The following is a 19,593-nucleotide window of genomic DNA, read 5'->3' on the forward strand; positions in this document are numbered from 1 at the left end:
TCCTATTATAATTAAAGTTGTTATTTCTCCTCTAAATAGCAGGTAAAGTATCTGACTTGCTAATAATTCGCGATGAAGGACAGGGCGGGTACCAGATAGCAATGACAGATAAGATGCTTATTTCAAGGCCAAAGTCTTCGGAAACAGGCAGTGTTCCTCTTGAGGGTGGCTCTTAGACTTTGTGACATTACAGTAAATTGTCATAATTATGGAGAAATGTCAGAAAGATTGTACAATTGGGCTTTTAAATTAAAGCAACATTTCCTTGGATACTTGCAGGCTTTGAGAGATGTGTACTGAGTTACCCTTATCACTGTCCTCCCTTCCATCCCTACCATCCACATGCTGCTTGTGTGATTGGTAGGGAGGTAAGTATCAGTGTGTGCTCTAAGGAAACCTGTGGTCTCTCAGACTAAAAGTTGGCATTCAGCAACCTGGCTTAGGCACAATGTGGAAATGAAAAGATAAAAACTTGAGATATGTGATGGGGGCTTTAGTTTGGAATAAATGGGTTCAGGCCCTCTGCCCAGCCAGCCTAATACTATAGCTGTTGCTGCATTTAATGGATGACTCCATTAGCATCTCCTTGGATGGAGGAAGGCGGCAAGAGAGAGGGAGAGAGGGAGGGAGAGAAGGAAAGATAGAGTTGAATGTGTGTGTGTGTGTTGTGGGAAACTGAAAAAGTTTAGATATTTCCTCCATGTCCTCTTGGAGCCTTTACTTAGTTATAAATCTATTATGTGGCCTTTTTGGCTCCCTAGGGTATTTTGTGTGGTTCCCTTAGTCTGTGAGCCAGCTGAGGTTTCGACAACTGAGGTGGGTTGAGAAGGGTAGCATTTGAATAGGTTAGAATGAGTCAAACTACCTGCATTCTCATCCCCTCAGGATGGGAGGGGGATGAGAGGGGACAAATCCTTTCCTCTGTAATAAGGAAATGATAGGTATTGGAATCCAGAATATAAAAACATGGAGGATTTGGGGGTGGCCTCTGAGAGATTCTGTGATAATGCTGGTGAGTGAGGAAAGCAGAGGGTAGAAGACAGTTGAAGTGAGTTCCAGGTTTCGAAAACTGGTTCTGAGTAAGAAGAAACTGGTTTCCAATTCAGGAGGTTAGGAGGTGGTGGTATAAAGAGGAAAGCATGGGAATAACCTGTCATCTGCCTGAGGGTCTTAGTTAGGGCCAGGCTAGAGAAGGATGACTCTACTCCTTTAGCATAGGGGCTTCATCCTTACTTTACTTGCTTTCCCAAAATACTGAACGCACAGTGGTAGGTGCTCATAGGAAAAAGTTCTTATCACATGCCTCTGACCATGACTGAAGAATGAGACTCAAAACGTATCAGATAAGGGGCCTCCCTGGTGGCACAAGGGGTTAAGTTGCAGCACTATGAAGCTATCTGCAGCCACTGCAGCATGAGTACGAGTACGAGTTCGAGTTAGAGCTGACACACATGGTGCAGCAGACCTCTCCTGTCTTGCCCGCTGCTCCCCTCAGCAGTGTATTTCAGTACATATGCATGTTCTGCTCCCTATTCTGTCTCTGGTGAATCCTCTGACCCCCCGCTCCTCTGGCCTGCACCCCAACTCTTTTATGCATAAATTAATAAAATTTAAAAAAAAAGCTTATCAGATAATCATGGTGCCTGAGACTTCCCAAGTTTTCAGTAGACAGTGAATACAAAGGCTAGTAACAAGCAATCACATCTCCACTGAGGGATTTTCAGCTTTAGTATCTTCCTATTCCAGCCTTTTACCCACTGTCAGACCACATCAGGGCAGAATGTTGAACCCAGCCCCATCACAGCTGTGGGGACCCCCCCAGAGGAGAGTGTATGAGGAGAGTGGGCAGAGCAATTCTGATCCAAGGCTTTGCTCCTGGCATCCCTTAATGCCATTATAGCTCACCTCTCAAATGTAAATTACAGTGTCAAAGCTAGGTTTTTGGGGTGCTACCTACCCATAAATCCACAGAATTGAGTATGACCTGCACAGAGAAAAGTTCTCAGCCAAGTAAATTTTTTTTTTAAAGATTTATTCATCTATGCATACAAGAACTGGGGTACAGGCCAGAGGCATGGGGGTGTAAGAGGATCACCAGAGACAGAATGGGGAGCAGAACAGGCAGATCAACTGAAATACACTGCCGAGGGGAGCAGCGGACGATCCAGGAGAGGTCTGCTGCACCATGTGGGCCCCCTCCCTGGCCGGGGATCAAACCCTTGCCGCAGTGGCTGCAGACAGCTCCACAGGCTGCGTCTCAACCCCTTGCGCCACCAGGGAGGCCCATCGGCAAAGCAATTCTTGAGTGTACTGACTTGACCCTGAGTCTTGGGTTGACGTAAAGGCCAGAGTGGAGGGTACAGAGAACATGTGTTAACCCATGTAACTGTGTGACCATTAGATATTACTTGAGTTCTTTAAACTTTAGTTTTTAATCTCTAAAATGGGGTTAATTCCTTTCTTGGAGGGCTGTTATCAAAATGAAGCAAGGTAATATGCATAAAAGCACTTTGGAAAATGCTGTATCGGTGGAAGGAATTATTTTCCTGTTCCTTCATTCTGTCTTCTAGATCCAGAGACCTCTCCCTGGAATGTATTAAAGCTGTCTGGATCAAAGTAGGCATCTGGAAAAATATGTGAGGGCAAGGAGAGATGAAATAAAAGATGCAGGGAAAATAAAAGATGCAGTGAAGCAGTGTCCCCTATAGTCATGGAAGATGTGACATGAGTTTCCTAGCTGTACAGTAACAGTCTGCAAACCTGATTTGGTTCCTGTGGCATAATATGAAATACATACTTGATCATCATCTCCATTTTCTGACAGCTCCTGAAACCATGGTGGTTTCCTGAGTGATGGAGATGACAGCAGTGTCTTTTGTTCTGACACAGAGTTCTGAGATCCTTTGGAATTTCTGGGGTAGCAGGAGCCTCTTTTGTTCTAATACGAAGATCCTTGGTGAGATCCTGGATAGCTCTAGAAAACCTAGGCCTTCATTAGAAGCCTAGAACTTTGAGTCCCACTGCCCCTGACCTCTGAGGAGAAAGAGGGGCTGGAGCTTGAGTAAATAATTATCATGCCTATATGATGAAACTTGCATAAAAGCCCCTAAATGGCAAAGTTCCGAAGGCTTCCATGTTGGTGAATGCATTCATGTGCCAGCAGGGTGATATACCCCAAACCACGGAGACAGAGCTGCTTTGTTTGGGACCCTTTTGGAACTTGCCCTGTATAGCTCTTCATCTGGCTGTTTATTTGTAACCTTTTAAATAAACCTTAAAATGTAAATAAAACATTTTCCTTAGGCCTGTGAGCTGTGTTGGCAAATTATTAAACCTGAGAGAGGTCAGGAAGATCCCCAATGTGCGGCCTATTTACCATACATAGAGGAGACCAGAGACTGGCGTTGGCATCTTGAGTGGGAGGTAACTTTGTGGGACTTATCCCTTAACCTGTGAAATCTAAAAAAACTTTAGGTAGGTAGAGTCAGAGTTGCATTGAATTGCATTTGATATCCAGCTGGTGTCCAGAGAGTTGGAGAACTGGTTGTTGATCATGTATAAGGAAAAAACCCACATGTTTGGTGTCAGAAGTGTTCTGTGGGTAGAAACAGACCTTACTGACTTGAGGATACCTGAGAGCTCACCATTTGGTCCTGTGTTACATTCCTGATTCCCCAAAGAAAGAATCTGACCCCCTCATCTTTTCATACCAGATCTCACCAGTTGCCTCAGGTCCGAGTCATGTTGGGGGTGGGGGAAATAATTAAAAAAAAAAAACCCAAAACAGTCATGTTGGGGAGGCTTGGCCTCTCATCACAGAATACTTGGCTACTTAAGATAAACAGCTCACATTTATTGAGGGGTGACTCTGCACCAAGCACAGTGCAAGTGCTCCTCACAGCTTATCTCACTCACATAATCCTCCAAGCGAACCCACTGAAGTCAGTTCTACCGTTTTCCCCACAGTATAGATAAGGAAACCGCAGCATGGAGAGGCTAGATGACTATTTTGTGGTAGAGCTGGGATTTGAATCCAGGCAGACTGGCTTCAGGCCAGAACTTGTAAGCAGCTCAGTACTGCTTCTGAGGCAGGGCAGCGGGTGAAGCATCTCTGACAAAGGTGGTGGGTGTGCAGCCAGCATGTTCCACATCTGTAGTCCAGATGTGTCCTGCAGGAGGTAAGGCAAACAAATTTGATTCCAGAGTTTTTTAGCTGTTTTTCGAGTTCTTAGGAACTGTAAATGGATGTCACATGAAAAAAGTTCCTTTGCTATTTAAGGTTAATAAACACTGTGGGGGTATATAGCCCCCTCTAGGTCCTAAAGAAATGGTTTTGCCCTTTGTTGAATCTGGAGTTTACCAAAATTATTTGAGCAAACTCATCTTTTTCTTGACAAGATGCCTACCAATATACAATGGTCCACTGTTCCAGGACTACTGGCTTAGGAAATGCTCTGCTAAACTTACCCTCCATCCCACTACCACTCAGCCCCCTTTTTTCATTACCTAAAGTAATGCCTAAATTTAGGATGGTAGCTAAGATTTCTACAAAGAGCATAGTGTTCCTTGGCCAGACAGCTCAGGTGGCAACCAGAGGATGCTAATTAACCAAGGTCAGGCCACGGCTGACATTCCTAGACTGTGTGAAGATGCCATCCAAGAGAGATGGGTAGTTTATTTCTTGCTTTTATTTCCCTCGTCACTGCTCCTGTCTAAGCCCTTTTACGTATCAAGTCTGGACTGTCAAAACAGCCTCCTGCTAGTCTCCCTGCCAGTTGGCTCTCCCCTCCAGTCCGCCCTGCATACCTGGTCAGATCTGTCTTCCTGAAATACTACTTCGAGCTTGTTATTCTCCTGTCTCAAGTGTATTAAGCTTTGAAGATTGTCCTGGATGGTCTCTGCCTAACTTCCCTCTCCCTTCTCGCATGCTCATTCTAGCTGCAGCTGAATCATTCCAGAGTCCCCTAGTGCTCTTGCCTGCTGCTTGCTCTGTTCAAGCTGCTTCCGCCAGCCAGAGTTTGAAAAGCTCCCTCCCACCTCTCCTCTTTCCTCCTGTCAGAATTTTGTCTCCCTATTCATTTATTTATCTATTCAACAAGCATTTATGTTGTCTCTCTTCTGTGCCAGGGCCTGTGCTAAAACAAAACCTAGACTTTCATCTCAAGAAGCTAATAAAAACAGAAAAAGACATGATGATGATGTGCTGTGATAGAATGATGCTTGGGGTTTCCTGAGCAGGGGCTCAAGAGGCAAATTAGAGGATGGGATGTTGAAGCCTTCTAGAGGATGGGATGTTGAAGCTTTAAGGGTGAAAAGATGTTAGTCATTTGAGGGCATATGGTGTGTTGGGAACTGATCAAGGATGTATTGGATAGGCAGATCTCTGCTGTGGGGCAAACAGAGCAGGTTCTCCCTAACCTCCTGGTCCTCAGAGTGAATTTCAGGCTGATCTGTTGACCTGGGGAATATAGGCAAGAGAAAGCAATTGGAAGGGAGGACAATCACTGCCTTCCTTCCTGCCTCCTATGGCTCATCGACTCCAACTTCCAAGTCTCCTCTAAGAGATACATGCCAGTGGAGCAGCTTGGTTGCCAGGGGCAACCCCGAAGGCAGCCTTATTCCAAAGACAGTCACTGAAGCCCCTTGCCTCAAGGCCTCATAGCCTGGCTTTGATGGACAGTGGATAGGTGACTTAGCTCAGGCAGGACCCTCTGGAAAGTGACAGGACAGGGCCAGTGTGCTCAGGTGGGTCTGAGTGAAGGGTGTGGAAGATAACCCTTTCAGTCCCTCAGCAGGCTCCTGAGAAAAGGAAGGATTTGCAGAACAGTAGATGGCATTTTAATCCACACAAATACTAGTAATGTGAGTATCATAACCTTGTTTTTCTGAGACATGGCCTAATTTACTTCAGGCCTCAGGCTCAGTAGCTTAGTATTGACAACCCGCAGGTCTGATGTGTGTGTGTAGGTCTGCAGTGGCGAATTTTTCTTGCTCACAGTTTCCTGACTCTTGAGGTTGTCCACCAATATATTTCTTCTCTTCCTGAGCTAGGGTTTGTGAGCTGCCAATATGGAGACTATCTAGGAGAGCAGGCAGAGCATATAGGCTCTTTTAAGAGAGAGCTCCTGGAACAACGGATGTGTCATTCAGTTTAGCAAGGTTCCTTGCTTCTTTCTCTCATTCTCTGCCTCCTGGATTGCCTGCTGTTCTTACAGTGAGAGAAGCCTGTGCTATGTAGATTCAAAACACCTGGGTTTTGTTTCTGCACTGTGATTGGGCAATGTATTTAATCATCCTGAGCCTCAATTTCTTTACCTGTTAAATGGAAACAGTAAAAACCCACCCTACCAATCACAGGGTTATTGTAAATATCAATTGAAATAATTTATGAGAAATATTTTGTTAAACAAAAGTATTTTGTAAGCTGTAAGTAGAAATAAGGGGAGGAGAGAGGGGTGGATGAGGGGGGAAGAGAAAGAGGAGAAAAAAGAAGAAAGAGAAGAAGCAGCCACCACTGCCACTTATTGAGTGGTTTTTGTGCCATTTGCTATTCTCTTATCTATATTATCTCTTTTTTTTTTTTTATAGAGGCATGTTTTTCTTTCTTTCTTTATTTGTTTGTTTGTTTTGTTTATACATGCACTGGGTACAGTCAGAAGCGCGGGAGGGTGAGAGAATTCACCAGAGCCAGAGCGGGGAGCAGAGCAGGCAGAAGGACTGAAGTACACTGCTGAGGGGAGCAGCGGGCGGCAGGAGAGGTCTGCGCGCCATGTGGGACCCTCCTCCGGTGGCCGGGGAGCAGCCGGGGATCAAACCGGCGCCGCAGAGGCCACAGGCAGCTTCGCAACCCAGCGCTCAACCGCTGCGCCACCGGGGAGGCCCTATATTATCTCTTTTTAATCAAGATATTTAATCAAGATCTGTCCTTTAAGACTCAGTTCATAATATACTTTCCTGTGAGAGCTTTTTTTTGACAGCTCTTGCTTACGTTGGTTCTTAGCTTTGCTAACCTAGTTGTGTCATCTAGGTTAACCCCCCATTATTTTACAAGTTCAAGTTCTTTCTTACTAGCTGGATTATAAATTCCTTCAGGTTGGGACTGGGTACTCTACATCACTTGCCTCTTCCAAGATACTGAACATAGTAGGTACTCATAGAAAACCTCAGATTAAATATTTCTGGCCACATAACTATTGCATTTGATGGAAGCTTAGAGCAGAATAATTTAGGATGGATGTTTTCACAAGGTCAAAAACCAGAAATGGTGACAGAAAGGATTATCAGCCAGAGGTGGACATAGAAAGAATTAACAGTTAGAGGTGGGGCAGAAAGGGTTATCATTTTTTATAGACTAACTTAGCCAGACCCCAATGCAATAAACTCCACAAAAGATAAAATTCCACAAAGAAATTAATCCCACCAAAGAATATATAAGAATGCCTCTTGTTCTCACAAAATAGCTGTCTTTCTCTTAATAAACACTGGATGGGAGATGCTGCTGAATTCATTCTCAGAGACACCCAAGAACCCTCACACCAATTGCCAACACTTAAACTGAGAATTCCCTATATTTTGCAAGGCAAAACCCTGGTTGAAGAGTTAGTTATCACCGTCTTTGCCACCAGGAAAGGACCCATCATCATCTTTATGAGGTTTGTGGTAATCATCATCTTTATGAGCTTCTAGACACAATTCTGATTGTGGGGCCTGCCTCTAGAAATGCTAATCTTGTTACCCCCAGTTCCCTTCTATGCCCTGTCCTGCTCCATACCTTTCTCCATATGCAGATGCAAATGAATTCTAATATTGAAAAACAGGCTGAAGAGGAGAGCAAAGAAGTTTAGAGTTAGATATGAGGACTGACTTTGCTCTTGCCCCGGTGTGGAAACTCAGGAGCATGGATATATGGATATTATAAAGCCATTAAGAGGAGAACCTTCCAGCTTTCTAATTTTCTCTTCAAGTTATCTCAAATCATTGCCCTCTGGCCATCGTGTCCCCAAACACATGAGCTTCCTTACTCAGCTTAGCATCTGCCATGTCTGGTCTAGTTTAGGATCTTTGTGCTAGCTATTCCCACAGCTTGGAGCTGCTGTTCAGAGATCTTCTCCTGGCTGGCACTTTCATAGCATTTGAGACTTAGCCTAAATTACAAGTCTTTCCTGATCTCCCAATTTAAAATAGCTTCCTGGGGGGAAATATAGACTATACACATGCATTTGCTTTTTATATGAATAAATTTCTCTAGAAGGATACACAGTAATTAACATTTGTTGCTTATAGGGAGGGAAACTGGATAGCTGAGAAAAAGGGCCGGGAGAGTGACTTTTCTACATATCCTTTCCTATTTTTTCTTTTACATTTAGACTCACTGAATATATTATCTATTCAAAAACATCTTTTAAAAAATACAATTAGAAAGAGAAAAAATAAATTAGTCTTCTGCTGAGCACTCTTTATTTATTTTATGAATTTTATTTACAAAACTGCCAGAGAGCATTGTTTTCCCCATGGGCAATACTTTGCTGATCTGATCCCTACTCTATCATGTCATTTTATTTGATATTCATCAGAGCACTGATTATTTACTCATTTCTTAACAGTTCTCCTTTACTAAAATGTAAGTTTCATGAAAGCAGGTGCTATTTTATCTGCTACCTCCATATCCCTGCACCTAGAACAGTTCCTGGCTTATAGTAGATGCTCGATAAACACTTGTTGACTGACTTTTTTTTTTTTTTTTTGACTGACTCTTTGAATTATGTTCATCTGAGCTGAAGTGAAGAGCAACATAAGTTTTTGTTGGCAGCCCTTTTGGGAGGAATAACCTGAAATTAGGTCATCCTCAAGGCCTAACCCTTAGTTCTTGCCTCAAGGAATAGCTTCTCATGCCTGCTTTCTGAAAGTAGATGCAAAATTTGGTACCTGTCTTTCTAGGACATGTACCAGAAGGTAGAGAAACCAATGGATTTACTTTTTCAGTTTAGGAAGAAGAAAAAACATACACCTGGGGAAGCTGCTCAGTTGGCAAGTTAGGCTTTGCAAACAGTTGCCCCTAAGGGATGACAGAATGAATTCTCACTGCCAGATGACTTGGGTAACAGCCAGGACCTGGGAATGGGGAGGGGTTGGGGAAGGGGAAAAAATGAGCTTGGCACATTACCACTTAGGTGGCATATCGCCCTGAACAAACATCCTGCATCACCATGTGCTGATTAATTTAAAAAATGTTTCTGAATCAACACATTCCCTGCATGTCCGGGGCTGAGCTTTTTGCAGCCATACAGCACGTAGGCCAAGAAAGTGTGGCATCCTGAAGGAGCCATAGCTCTCGATGGATCACCCATGCCATAGGGTACTGCTTACCCAGGAGAAGGCTCTGCTGCCAGAGGCTGAACCTATTCCACAATCCTTAGAGGGCATGCAGTAGGTCAGGAGACCCAGGCTGTAAAACTTTTTTTCCTTACCTAGAAGGTTCGTTAGTAGGAGGTTGTCTGTCTTCTTTCTCCTCCAATATTATGTTCACCACCAGAAAGATTATCACACTCACTCAGAGGCAGATGGGAGGTTCCTAGTGGCATGCTCTTGACAAGCAGTGAAAAAGATAAAAGTTTTGGAGCAACCTGGGTATGGGGCAAATACTGGCTCCTCCACTTGCTGGAGGCATGATATTGATCAAGTCATGTAAAATCTCTGAACCTCAAGCTTTCTCAACTGTGTTCACACCTTGTAGAGTTATTTAAATTAAAATAAGATGAGGTACATAAAGCACAAGGAACAGTCTAGGTGCCTAATAAAAAGAAGGGAGACAGGAAAGCGGTGCACTTGCCCTGCAATGGTTTGAAAGGACAAGGACTTAGTACTTGCAACTAAATTCATAAGGCCTCATCTCACCCAATTTAGAATGTCCTTTTGACTTTCCTGATCAAGGTCTAATCTTGCCATGTTGGGTACTCTATCTTTCAGCCTGGCATTCAGATGTGTCAGCTGCTTTTAGGAGCTGGTTCTCCTGGAGCTTTGAGAAGTCATGAATCCTTTCTCCTTCCTTCAGGTAGAAGCACCTCCCCCTCAGACAAGCCCTGGATATTGCTGAGCCTGAGAAGAGTGAGGAGGCTCCAACCTATAGGCTGGAGCAGGGCTTATGTCTGTGTTTTCCAGGCTGTGCTGCTGGAATCCTCTGAGGGAACTCATGAGTGCTCTGAGTGGAGACTGTTGAGAGAGCAGCCGGCTAGCTCTGCTGCTGATGGTCCCCGGGCTGGTAGTGCTGAGTGATTACCAAGTCCCTGTACTCAGGACTTGCCATGCTCTTACACCGTCAAAGCCCAGCACCCAGCAGAACTCTCTGGCCCATTAGAAGGGAGAGGGGATGAATCAAAGGAGGGGACTCTCTTTGGGCACATTTGTGCCAGAGTGAAATGGGATTTCCTGCCCAAGTGTGTGCCTGCCAAGTGTGCTCACACGTATGTTTGTGTGTGTGTGTGTGTGTGTGTGAGTGTGTGTGTGAGAGAGTGTGTTTGTTTTTTTGGGGGGGGTGATGTACAGAGCTGTATATTTGGATGCTCTCAGTATGTGTAAGGTTCAGTACTAAGGGGCCTTCTAGTATTTGTTTGTAGCTTAATCTCCCCCCACCCCTGCTCCTGGAGGGGGAGCTGTAATTCAGCCCTTAGACTACCTAGCTGTATTCCCCTCCCCCAATCCACCAGTCTCTCATTCTGTCACAACAAGGAGCTTTGGCAGAAAGGGAGGGAGCGTGGGTGCTGCAGAGAGAAAAACACCCCAAAATTTAAGTAAAATGGCAAGAGAGATGCCAGCAGAGAGAGCAGGAGCCTTCTGTTTCTCACTGCCTGCACTGCTGGGCTGGGGGATATATACCATGGCTTCCTTTCCTTCCTTTCTCCATTCTCTTCCCTGTTCATGTGATACTCAGGAGAGGGAGACCTACAGTGAAGAGAGAGAAAGTTGCTTTTCTGAAATACCAATATCTTCTGTAATTACCAGATAGGCAGTTCTGGCCTCTGCTTGCTTTAGACAAAGCATGATGTGCCTCTGTGTGTGTGTGTGTGTGTGTCTGTGTCTGTGTGTCTGTGTGTGTGTGACTGTGTGTCTGCGTGTAAAAGAGGTAGTATATGTAAGTGTGTGCCTCTATGAGTGTGTATATGTTTGTGTTTGAGGGGTAGGTAAAACAGAAAGAAGCTACAGGGTTGATTAAATATCTCTCTTGGGTAACCCACACATAAATAATTGAAAATTGACTGTATTTGTGCAGTAGGTTGGCTATTACCCAATATTTTACAACAGTAGAATGAAAATGTGTAAAAAGAAAAGCCTCAAAGTTGACATTTTTCCTCATCCTTTTGAAATTAGGGCATTTCATTTCAGCAGTGGCTCTTTTTTGATAGGGTAAAAAGCCTCATTTGCTCAAAAGCTCAGGAATGCAGTTTTGTGATCATTTCACCTAACTAAGGGCTGGAGTTCATCTTAGTATTATTTGATTACAAAATATTTGAGTTTGTAAACAAGATCCCAAGGGGAATGTTTATCCCACTCAAGAAAACAAGTTACTTTCACCTCTTTGAAGTATCATATTTGCTTTCCAACAATATGGTACTTATAAATCACTCCTTTCTAGAAATTCATTAAAGCAACTCCTAGAGGTAATACTTAAAAAAAATAATAAGACTGTATTTCTTTATTTAAAAGACTTTAATAGTTTTGAAGCATTTATCTGACTTACTGGTGGTATCTGTCTATGATCATAGTAATTTCTAGCATCTTATTGGTGCTTATCAGGTACCAGAAACTGAATTAAGTATTGTGCACATATGATCTCACTTGGCCCTTCAAACCAGGGAAGTACCATTACATTACAACAAAGGCATAGAGGAGGTAAATAGCTTCACCATGTTCATGTAGGTGGTGTCAGGGTTTAACTTAAATTCAAGTATGAACTCCAAAACCTGTGCTTGTCCCCACGTGCTCTGTTGTGTCACTTTATATTTACTGCCCAAGGATGTCAAAGCATGCCAGCAAGATCAAGACTATGCAGGTGCCTGCAGAAGCACTGTTCCCACAGAATTCTTAGCTCCTGGCTTAGACCCAGTCTGCAGGGCCAGAGCCTTGGTATTTGTCATCATTCCAGCTTTGTGATGATAATTCCGGTTATTGGGACTGAAGAGAATAAACCCAGCTGGATTATGGCCCATGAATATGCTTGGGAGTTTTTACCTCTTTCTGGGACAGAGAGTTTTTGTAGGGTCATCACTGCTAGACATATGGCCTAGGCCATTGGCATGAGGGAATAAGCAAATTCAAAGTATACTACAATCTATGGATTTAGCACTGTGATAACTGCCCCCCGAGGATGCTTTCAGAAAGCTCTAGAAGGAATGTAAAACTTTCACAAATGACCCCTGCCTGCTGTGTACATGGTAAAAGATCAATAAAATGGACCTCCCTGGTGGTGCAAGGGGTTAAGACACAACCTATGAAGCTGTCCACAGCCTCTGCAGCACGAGTTCAATCCCCGGCTGGCCAATCCACATGGCGCAGCAGACCTCTCCTGATTCACCTGCTGCTCCCCTCAGCAATGTATTTCAGTACATCTGCCTGTTCTGTTCCCTACTTGGTCTCTGGTGAATCCTCTCATCCCCTGCACCCCTGCTGTGAATGCCAGCTCTAGTATGCATAAATAAATAAATTTTTTTTTTTTTATAGAGGCATGCTTTATTTATTTGTTTGCTGGTTTGTTTGTTTGTTTTGTTTATACATGCACTGGGTACAGTCAGAAGCGCGGGAGGGTGAGAGAATTCACCAGAGCCAGAGCGGGGAGCAGAGCAGGCAGAAGGACCGAAGTACACTGCTGAGGGGAGCAGCGGGCGGCAGGAGAGGTCTGCACGCCATGTGGGACCCTCCTCTGGTGGCCGGGGAGCAGCCGGGGATCGAACCGGCGCTGCAGAGGCCGCGCGCAGTTTCGCAACCCAGCGCTCAACCGCTGCGCCACCGGGGAGGCCCAATATTTTTTTTTTAAAAATCAATAAAATGCTGGAAAAGCCAAAAAAAAAAAAAAAAGACTTTCACAAAGGTCAATGACCCTGAATTCCCTCTGGAAAGTGTGAGAGAGATGAAGCAGAAGGAGAAAAGGAAGGTGATAGTAAGAAGGGAAGGAAAGGACATGAGGGGTTTGTGACAGGGAGGAAGCACGTGAGCCGATGAATAATGGAGAACAGGTTTATTACTTTCACTTTTTGAAATAAGAACTGGCTTATGAAGGTGGGGAGGGAGCAGCCTGGGAATAAATGAAATGAGAAAGGAAATTGAAGCCATCATTTGTGGCCTGCTGACGAGCAGATGTCAGCATGTCCTTAGCCTCTTGCTATATTCAGTGCTTTTCTAGAGATAAGTAGTGGCGCTCAAAGAGAGCCTATACTGAAAACTCAAAAGCTCTAGGATATTTTGGTTATGGGAAAGAGGATTGGAGGTTGGGAACTAGTCGTCTAGTCACTGAAGGATTTTTTTTTAGTTTTTTAAAATTTATTTATGCATACAAGAACTGGGGTGCAGGCCAATAGGTGCGGGAGGTGAGAGGAGTCACCAGAGACAGGGTGGGGAGCAGAACAGGCAGATGTACTGAAATACACTGCTGAGGGGAGCAGAGGGCGAGACAAGAGAGGTCTGCTGCTCCATATGTGGGTCAGCTCCCTGACTTGGGATCAAATTCGAGTTGCAGCGGGCCCTTGTGGTGGTGGTAGCACTGAGATTTAACCCCTATGCCAACAGGGAGGCCCTGAAGAATTTTTCTTTTTTTTTTTTAATGTGAGCTGTTTCACTGAGTTTAGCTGCAAAGCTGAAGGGAGATCAAGTAAGACTATAAAAGAGGAGGTAAGAAGATGCCAGGATTTCCTCTGGTGAATACTCTCACCCTCCCGCGCTTTTGACTGTACCCGGTGTTTGTATAAATAAATAATCTTTTAAAAAAAAAAAAAAAAGAAGATGCCAGGATCTCTACCAAGGTGACTCTTGGGATAGATTATTTGGAGGATTCAGAAGGGAAGACTTGAAAACACCTTCACAAAGCGATTGAGAAGCCGAGCAGAACAGACTACTAGGAGCAGCCCTGCCTGCAGGCCTCCCTTGTGAAAAAAATCAGACAAGAGAGCAGGGGAGAGGCAAGTTCAGTCAATAACTACTTGAGGGAAATACAGAGAGAGGCTGACTTGGGCACCTAGGCTGGGAAAACGACCTTTGTGCTGAAATTAATAAGAAGTTGCTTGTGAAGATTCATTCTCTGCAAGGAAGACAGGCAGAATGTGCACTGGAGACCAGGCATCCTCATCCAGTAGTCTTCATTTGAATTTCCTTTGTGTCTAGTCAAAGGGAGTTATCTACTGATAGAAGGGAAGTCACAACTTGATGGGTCAACCAAAGGCTATGGCTTCCTTTGGGGTGTGTAGCCCAAACACATGGAGTAGTTTTGCCCATGGGGTAGACACTCCTGGTTAAGATTTTTCACAACCTGGTTGAGAGCCTAGGATGGAAAGAAAAATTAGAGGGTGCTGTGAATGCCAGAAGTTCCAGGAGTCTGACGAACCAGACACTTGGATTCTCCTGTCGAAATTCTTATTCATAAACAGTATTGGAATCAGTAAGCGTTCATTGAGCACTTTGGGGGGACCCGTAAGGGAGGCTTGTTCTGCAAAATAGTATGAGACTGCCCCTACTCTGAGGAAATTACCATAGGATTCCTAATCACAATCCAGGTTGGTAATTGCTGGGGTTTTTTTTTATTTTTTTATAGAAGAGCTGGGGTACAGACCAGAGGTGCAGGAGGGTAAGAGGAATCACCAGCTAATGGGATTGGGCTCTCTCCTTCATGCCCCTTTCCTCTTCATTGTTTTCATCCGGGTGATCATTTGCCTTTCCACCCTCCCTCCTTTTAATCATTTTTGTTTTCTGGCCCTTTTCTGTTCCCTTCGATGATTTCCCTATTTGAATATCTTTGCTGTCCCTCTCCCACTTGGTCTTCCCTAACTCCTGTGTACTTTGTCTCTTGGTCTTCCCAGCTCTCCTCCTGCCTTGGGGTTGTGAGAGGTTAGCCACTCTGTTGGCTCCACATTGCTGTCAGGCGCCAGGCGAGGTTAACAATCCCTGGTTTTGCAAGTATGTCTGGATTGGGACAGGCACAGGTATCCCTGCTTTCCCAGAATTTAGAAACAGCTCGAATGAACTAATCTGTCAGAGGCAGGTAGAGCCTGGGTCAGAGGAGTGTTAGCTATTCCTAGGTCTATTAAAGATATGAGTCAGGAAGCACATCATTCCCCTGTTTTTTAAGAACATTGGCTAAAAGGATTGGAACAAATCTGTGGAACTGATGCAAGTGACTCATTAAAATTATGATAATAATTAGGAACAAGCTGAGAAAGACCATAGGAAAGGGTAGTCTTATGGGTGAGATATTATGTTTTCCCACATTTTATATTTGTCGCATGTGTGGGAGTGATCAACACACCCAGACTCCATACACTCTTCAACTATAACTTCAGTTTCAACAGAAACCTGTATTTGAAGCCCTCAACCCGACTGTGTTTTCATTTACTGAGTACCGAGGCGTCTTTGGTTCCTTGATATTGTTAATTCAAGGTAGAGTTGAATGGGCTTGTGTAAATAATTTTGTGTGTGGGGGGAAATGACTCCTGAATTTTCCTCATGCTTCAGGCATTAGGGGTAATGAAGGATTCATTAGGGGTTTTGTCAGAAACTGGGTTTGTCTCCAATTGCTTTTCATCTGGAGAAGGAACCTGAATTTATTCCTCTATTCCATAATTTCTTCTACTTTGGACTGCCCCTTAGAAATGTCAGTTGACTGTTTGTTAAACTGTTATGTTTTGTTTTTTTGCTGTTCACTTGTTTATTGCAAATAGTGCCAGGCACTAGAGAAGCAAGACTGGAAAAGGTTTTATTTCCTATCCTCCAAGAGACACAGTTTTGCCAGGAAGACAGGCATAGACATAATCACAATCCAGGTTGGTAATTGCTATTTTTTATTATTTTTTTATAGAAGAGCTGGGGTACAGACCAGAGGTGCAGGAGGGTAAGAGGAATCACCAGAGACAAAGCAGGGAACAGAACAGATAGACTGACTGAAATACACTGCTGAGGGGAGCAGTGGGCGTGATGGGAGAGGTCTGCCACGCCATGTGGGTATCTCCCTGGCAGGCGGGGAATCGAACTGGTGCTGCAGAGGCTGCGGACAGCTTCGCAGCGCTGCACTGCATCAACCTGTTGTGCCACCAGGGAGGACCCGGTAATTGCTATTTTACAGTTTCCATATGATATGAGAGGATAGAACAGCTAAAGTGAAAGAGGGTAGGAAAGAGATATTTACACTGAATCTTCATAAAGGATGAATTGGAGTTAGCCAGTCTGAAAAGAGGGAAAGTGCAGATTCCAGACAAAGGGAACAAAATTATAAAGGCACAAAGGAGCATACTAAATGGGGAGAATGTTACGCTTCGTATGAGCAATAATGGACATCTGAGTGCCTGAAAATAAGACTAGAAAGAGATGTTGGACAGCAATTGTCAAGGGACTGGTGTCCTCTGCTAAAAAGTTTAAACTTTATCTCACAGGTAGTGGGGCACTACTGAAGGCTGTGAAACTAGACAGTAAGACAGTCCTCTTTGATTTATTTATTTATTTTTAAAGATTTATTTTTATTTATTTATACAAGCACTGGGTACAGTCAGAAGTGCGGGAGGGTAAGAGAATCCACCAGAGCCAGATAGGGGCAGAGCAGGCAGAAGGACCGAAGTACACTGCTGAGGGGAGCAGCGGGCGGCAGGAGAGGTCTGTGTGCCATGTGGGGCCCTCCTCTGGTGGCCGGGGAGCAGCCAGGGATCGAACTGGCGCTGCAGAGGCTGCAGGCAGCTTCGCAACCCAGCTCTCAACTGCTGCGCCACCGGGGAGGCCCCTCTCTTTGATTTAGAAAGAAGTCACAGGGTGATTTGGGGTGGAGGTAGTTTGTTCCGGGGTTCCAAGCACAATGGTGCTTGACATCTACCTCCTATCATGGTCCTCAACTTGGGAATTCCTTCTTTCTTCATTCCTCTCTTCTTTTTTTCTATAGAAATGTGATGGGTACTTATCATAAGCCAAACTCTAGGTTAAGTCCTTGGAAAACAAATGGGAAAAAAAACAAAGCAAAACAACTAACTCATTATTAGCCTGGTTCTTTCCAAACCTCATACAAAAGTATTCACTGGCCCATTTCACAAGGATAATGTAGTGAGCATTTAAGTAAAGCTAAATATATTCAATATGAAACTGCTCCTCTTTAATTCATGGTTATAGTCTTTTTTTTTTTTAAGAGGTTAAATGCCTTATAAGCATTGGATGTCTTTTTTTTTTTAAAGGTTTATTTATTTATGCATATAAGAACTGGGGTACAGGCAAGAGGTGTGGGAGGTGAGAGGATTCACCAGCTACAGAGCAGGCAACAGAACAGGCAGATAGACTGAAGTACACTGCTGAGGAGAGCAGCGGGTGAGTCAGAAGGGGTCTGCTGTGCCATGTGGGTAGCTCCCTGGCCAGCCGGGGATCAAACTCGCACTGCAGAGGCTGCAGACAGCTTCATAGTGCTGCATTTAACCCCTTGTGCCATCAGGGAGGCCCCTTGGTTATATTCTTATACCCACTCTTTTTTTTCTTTTTCTTTTTTTAAAGATTTATTTATTTATGCGTACAAGAGCTGGTGTACAGGCCAGAGATGCGGGGGATGAGAGGATTCACCAGAAATAGAGTGGGGAACAGAACAGGCAGACTGACTGAAATACACTGCTGAGAGGAGCAGTGGGTGAGACAGGAGAGGTCTGCTTCACCATGTGGGTTGCTCTCTGGACGGCCGGGGATCGAACTCATGCTGCAGAGGCTGCAATTGCTTCATAGTGCGGTGCTTAACCCCTGGCACCACCAGGGAGGCCCCTCTTATGCCCATTCTTTCCTGAGAAAAGATGATAGTAGATAGTAGTTTTTTGTTTTAAGTTTACTTATTGGCACAAGAAGACGTCATCAATCTTTTGTCATATCTTAAAAATTGTGTGTTTAACCTTACAGATGCTAAATCCACCACACCTTCTGTGCCACACAGTCACAGCGAACCCCACCATGTTCTTGGACATTACTGTTAATGGCAAGCCCTTGAGCCACATTTCCTTCAAGCTGTTTGCAGACAAAGTTCCAAAGAGCAGAAAACTCATGCTCTGAGCACTGGGGAGAAAAGCTTTGGTTTTAAAGCTACCTGCATTCTAATGCAAAATTATCCCAGGATTTATGTATCAAGCTGGTGACTTCACATGCCAGATGGCATTGGAGGCAAGTCCACCTATCAGACAAAATTTGATGATGAGAATTTCATCCTAAAACATACAGGTCCTGGTAACTTATCCATAGAAAACGCTGGGCCCAACACAAGCAATTTCCACATTTTCACACATTTTCTTTAAAAAGACTGTGGTTACATGGCAAGCATGGGGTCTTTGGCAGGGTGAAAGAGGGCATGAATATTGTAAAAGCCATGGAGTGCTTTGGATCCAGGAGTGGCAGGACCAACAAGAAGATCACCATTGCTCACTGTGAGCTCCATATTTTCCTTATCCCCTTCCAAGTCTAGCTGGATTGCAAAGTTTATGTTATGAAATAAGAAACAACAACAGTAATAACAAATTGTGTGTATGGAGGGCAGGTGGTTTATTTTCTCATTTGAATGGTGAGACTTAACATAGGCCTTTTTCTTTTTTTATATTTTTAAATTTATTTTATTTATTTTTTAATTTTTTTCTTTAATTCATATTTATTATTTACCAATGGATGAAATATTTCATGTTTATTATCCCTGCTTGTGTGTGTTTATTTGTTTATTTATTTATTTAAATTTTATTTTTATGTTCCCCATACCATTACAACCGCCTTATTTTGACCCCAAGCCCTCCTTTCCCCACTTCCCACTCCCCATAGAGTGTCTCTTGTTCATAGTTATTTGTTGATTTTGATATTTTCTTTCTTATAGTTATTCTTTTTCCTGGTCCCTTATTTAAGTTTTCTAGATTCCTGCTATGAGTGAGACCATCCGGTATTTTTCTTTTTCTTTCTGGCTTATTTCGCTGAGCATGACCCCTTCCAGCGCCATCCATGTTGCTGCAAATTGCATGTGTTTATTTTTTTTGAATGCTGAGTAATATTCCATGGTGTATATGTACCACATCTTCTTGATCCAGTCATCTGTTTTTGGGCTTTTGGGTTGTTTCCAAATCTTAGCTATTGTAAATAGTGCTGCTATAAACATAGGGGTGCAGGTGCTCTTTGGAATTGATGTTTCTGTGTCCTCTGGGTAAATACCTGGGAGTGGAATTGCTGGATCATATGGAAGCTCTATGTTTAGTAGGTCCAGAAATCTCCACACAGCTCTCCATAGTGGTTGGACCAGTTTGCACTCCCACCAACAGTGCAGGAGAGTTCCTTTTTCTCCACATCCTCGCCAACATTTGTTGTTGCTAGTTTTTTTAATATGTGCCATTCTCACTGGTGTGAGATGGTATCTCA

The 19,593-nt window shown here is 43.8% G+C and overlaps 1 pseudogene across 1 annotated transcript; it reads left to right on the forward strand.

Annotated features, from left to right (window-relative positions):
- The first annotated feature begins 18,324 nt into the window (after positions 1 to 18,324).
- On the forward strand, positions 18,325 to 19,177 carry LOC311182711 (peptidyl-prolyl cis-trans isomerase A-like; annotated as a pseudogene). Its single transcript has one exon. The product of its transcript is annotated as a peptidyl-prolyl cis-trans isomerase A-like (transcript).
- Positions 19,178 to 19,593: the final 416 nt, after the last annotated feature.

The sequence above is a fragment of the Talpa europaea genome (genome assembly GCF_964194135.1).
Source record: "Talpa europaea genome assembly, chromosome: 13".
Classification (NCBI taxonomy): Eukaryota; Metazoa; Chordata; class Mammalia; order Eulipotyphla; family Talpidae; genus Talpa; species Talpa europaea.